This window comes from Gigantopelta aegis, chromosome 6 (genome assembly GCF_016097555.1).
Source record: "Gigantopelta aegis isolate Gae_Host chromosome 6, Gae_host_genome, whole genome shotgun sequence".
Taxonomy (NCBI): Eukaryota; Metazoa; Mollusca; class Gastropoda; order Neomphalida; family Peltospiridae; genus Gigantopelta; species Gigantopelta aegis.
In genome coordinates, this window is record NC_054704.1 from 96,174,108 (window position 1) to 96,179,299 (window position 5,192).

The following is a 5,192-nucleotide window of genomic DNA, read 5'->3' on the forward strand; positions in this document are numbered from 1 at the left end:
TTGGAACATGTATGGGGGGTAGCTGTGAAAAAAGGTACTCCAATTTTGTGCGAAAGTAGGGATGTTGTAAAAGCATCCAGTTATATTGAAAATGAGCCATGAAAGGTACCATTTTCTGCAGTTAATACTTGGAGGTAAGGGTTGTAGTACTGATATTTATGCGCCATAGTTTCGTTGAAATATTGCATATAGTATTTTTAAACACAAACGTTAACATGGTCGCCTGTGGGATTTTATTTGGTATAGTACAAAATATAGAGTGCACTGGCAATACCAGATATATTAGGCGTGGATCCAGAGGGAGGAGGGTGGGTGGGTGGAGGGGTCCGGCCCCGTCTGCTCAGGACAACCTTTTTCCCACTTATTGTAATGAATGAATAGGCAACCTTAAATATTTTTCATTTAATTTATTGCATATGACCCCCCCCCCCCCGACCGTTGCACAATATCTGGATCCGCGCCTGTACAGGGCGTGAGATGGACGTGCTTGAGCCTTGATTGGATGTATGCACGTTAATAAAATGACTTGGATTTGTTTTAATATTATTATATCTCTCGGCCATCGAGTGCGTGGTAGCCCTGTCATTCCCGCAGGCCTAAAGTAATACAAACAAGGAACCAAAACATAGAAGCACCGGCATCGGTGGTGTCGTCGTTAAGCCATCGGACATCAGGATGGTAGGTACTGGGTTCGGCTCCCGTTACCGGCTTCCAACCAGAGCGAGTTGAACGACTCAGTGGGTAAGACCACTACACCGATATCTCTCTTACTAACCACTAACCATCTGTCCTGGACAAACAGTCCAGATAGCTCAGGTGTGTGTGCCCAGGACTGCGTGCTTGAACCTTAATTGGATACAAGCACGAAAATAACTACAAATGAATGAATTAATCAAAGATAGATAGATAGAACTATACATTATAATTCTCTTCTGAAGCAAACAGAAAACCGATGTCTTAACAGTTTTCCATAAGAAGCGATACTTAACATTCAGCTTCAAAACAAAATCGAAAGGAGGTTCACCAAGGCAATTTACCAATAAAGTGTCGCCTGTTTTTAATTCCAGCAAATACTTAAACTTCACAAACTGTATCAGAAGAAACTAAACACCTCAAATAAAACCATCAACTTTATAGAATTAAAAAACCCCATCTTTTTGCTCCTACATGGAACGCAAGACACATTCTGTTATGATCACATGGTAAACAATTCTAAAATATACCAAACGGTAGTCCAGCAGGTGTGATATCAAGGGTACACGACTACCGAATATATATATATATATATATATATATATATATATACAATAAATCTAGTTAAAACATAATAACCACGAATATATGTAGTACAGCCGAAATACAACGAGGCGACCTAGTTACGTTTGTTAAAGAAACAATAGAATAATCCACAACAATGCATAATCTATCGAAATTCTAGACGTCGCTATTCAAAACACGACAAAAGCACATACGATTAATACTAACGTAGGGATACCCATAAGCTACATTAAAACATATTTAAAATGTGCGTGTTAAATACAAAGGTCGCAAATGCGGCCAACGGACCCCCCCCCCCCCCCCTCCCCAATAATAAAATAATAAAAAGACAACTCGATCCTATAGAAAATCTTTCGTATGACTATGACTATGAACTATTTTAACATGCGCCTATACCATTAAGGTTTCAGACATGCCCATCCCGAGTCTTGTCTCTCGGTAGCCTGGAATTGACCCGAGACAGAATAATTTAAGGGGTTAAATTTAGAAATTTATACAAAATAGGGAATGCTTTCGTAGCCAAACTTGGAATACTTGGGTACATAGCAATATCGTTCTTCTACTCTCTCTCGTTTTTAAATAACGCCTTATGTCCGATTAATTAAACTCGTCGCACCACACTCGCTTTTCAGCTTGCATGTAAGCCCTGCTCAATTCCACGTCGAATTCCCAATGGGGATGTAATCGAGAGTAGAGCTTTCGCACCGGTTATATCCATACTGGGGCTGGCGGAGTACCCATTACCCATTTCCAGTTACAGCCAGTATTATTGAACTGATATGTGCTGCCCTGTCTGGGAATCAGATTACTTGTGTTTCTTCTCTATAAGACTAGACCAAGTGTGACGAGTACTATCTTGAGACGCCTACTAATTACTGATGTAGCAATACAGTGAAACATGGACGGGATTCAGATCAGTCGCTTGAACGTTCGCCTGAGATGCTTGGATCAAATCTCCTTGAAGGACCTAACTGGATTTCCCCCATCCGAACCAGTGTGCCTGCCACGTGGTATGGGCTGTTCTGTCTGTGGAACAGTGGATATAAAAAATTCCTTGCTATCAATGGAACAACTTTGCAGGTTTCCTCTGAAGACTACTTGTCGGAATTACCAAATGTTTGACATCCATTAACCGATGATGAATTAGTCAATGTGCTTTAGTGGTAACGTTATCTTGTATTTGTGACGGGTGAACGATCTCTTTGACAGTCTGTCAACAACGTGCATATCTAATATGGCCCAAACACCCCTGTCCTAATTATCAAGGGGATCTCAGCATACGAGTATGCTCCAATAATACCCAGAACTAATCGGTACCGTCACCACTAAAACACACTGACAAAACAAAATTTAACCTTTTGACATTGAAATACCGTTAAACATTCATTTCCTTTATTTTTGAGTTCATGTTTTACTTATTAGTACTAAAATGTTAGCCTGAGTTCCTATACAGCATATTTCGAACCATGACTGGATCAGATGTATAATATCTGGATGAAGTTGTTGCCATAACTGATACCCTATAAAGCACTGGCAGAGCTAACGAGGGTGGACATGTGGGCCATACCCTTCACCCCCTCCCAAATCATACCTCTTTTCCCCAATACCGTTCATAGCTTCCTCTCGCCCCTTAACATGACTCATAGGTGTCTCTCCATATGGGTGACCCCAGATAAAATCCTGGCTCCGCCAATGCCGTAAATTAAAGTGCCTCTTTTGTATCCCCACCATATACACTCATGGATTCGCTTCTGAATATCAGAAATTCTGTAGTAAAGTTGGGTATCGCCATTATCATATCCTGTTCACACACGAACTACAATGTTAAACAACCAAATACCACAAACCATGAACGTTGCACCACATAGAAGCTTCCAAATGTACACCGCATAGCAAAGCTCAAAATCAATGGCAAACACTTTGTAAAATCAATAATAATTATTCATTTTATTTCCACTATGTTCCTCAAACAACAGAAGCCTGCTAACGTTATACTTGTTAATAAACAATTATGGTAATGCGTCGTGGCTAACTTTGTTTCTTCGGGCTAGGTGAGCTGGACAATATGGCGTCTCAGTAGACAAATATCCGCTGAATTGCACGCAGCAGTTACCATGTAATCTTAATTCGCGGACTGCGATCACAGCAGATTTTTTAACTTGAAGTTATTAACCAGCTCAGTGAAGGCATAAACCAGTTTAATTTTGTCATTTCACAAAGCAAATGTTTATTAATGGCATTAAACATTGGTAGGATATCCAGGGAGACGCGTTCTTGGTTGTTTTAAAATGATCTTACAGAGAACCAAGAAATAATGATTTCCCAAGCAGCATGTCTCGGGTCTTTCCTTCAAATACTTCACACTCTTGGAAAACCATCGCTACCACCCTTAGACAATTAGTAGTGTACAGAGCAGCATCTTCTTGGTCATTTAAACAGACATTATTGTGAATCAGGTATTAACAATTTCCCAAGGAGCATGCCCCCGATATTTCCTTTAAAAACTTCGCTTTTTTGGAAAACCACAATACTTAGAACCGTTTGCCATTTCATGTGCAAATTCGTTGATGCGGCACGATATGTAACAGAAAAAAAACATTTTTTATGGTTATCAATAGCACTGACGTAACCAGAGTGGGTGGGGGGCATATGTGGTCACCCCCCCCCCCCCTTATCACATCTCGTTTTTTCTCTTCCCCATCACCTCTAATATTTTTCTGTCAGACCATAACACAACTTATTGACAGTATGGTTGTCGTCCCGCCCAGCCCCATAAAATCCAGGGTACGCCATTATCATAAATGCGCTCGTTCTATGGGTCCATTTCCACAAGTACAGCGGCCGTACCACATCAAAAACCGCTCACGTGGAAAACGGACTTTATTCGAGCGATTAATTCTGTGTATTATATGAGCCAATCTAATTAAAATTAGCTCCTCTATTACATGTGGATCTAAAGACAGCCAGTTGGAGCTCATGTCCACCAATCAAAACCTTACTTGCAGAATCCTGCCAGTGATTTAAAAATAATTTGAAAACATTCCGAATTATCCTGAGGGTATACGACATGTTTCGTGTGAATTACGAATGCCTTAAAACATGTTTTATTTTATAAAATAAATAATTTGTAATGTAAACTGAAGACTGCTTTAGTTGTTGTTGTTTTTTAAATAAATAAATAATTTTTAATGTAAAATTGAAGACTGATAACCCACCCCGTACGTATTGGTATGGTTCGCTGTACTGCGGCCACTAAAATAGACTCGCCCGATATTTTTAGAATTTTTATGCTCCCAAATAACGTTATAAAAGGCGAAGTGTGATTGGTCAATATTTAAATTATTATTTACAGACGAAATGTTACCTGGACATTGGGGACTACGCAGTGTTGTTAGTTTTAAATCACTGGCAGGATTCTGCAAGTAAGGTTTTGATTGGTGGACACGAGCTCCAACTGGCTGTCTTTAGATCCACATGTAATAGTGGAGCTAATTTTAATTAGATTGTATATGAGCATACTCTTATGCTGAAATTCTCCTTGGTAATTCACAGTCGGCTACTGTATATGCGTGTGTGACCAGGACAGGCGTGTTTGGGCCATATTTAGATGTGCCCGTTGTTGACAGACTGTCAAATAGATCGTTGACCCGTACGTACAACTACTACAAGATCCATTTCACAGAACGGTAAATAGAGGCGAAGTACTTTTATAGGCTTTATTATTAAGTCCAGCTCAGTGTTTTGTGCTGCATTAATGTGAAGCGACGCGTAACCTGAAGATAATCTCTTAATGTGTACTGACTGACTGAATGCACACGGAAGTCGCACAAAAATATTTCCATACACAGCATATAATTTAATGACCATGGGTGTTATAAGAATATTAGTATTAGAGAAAGCAAAAGGGAGAGAGA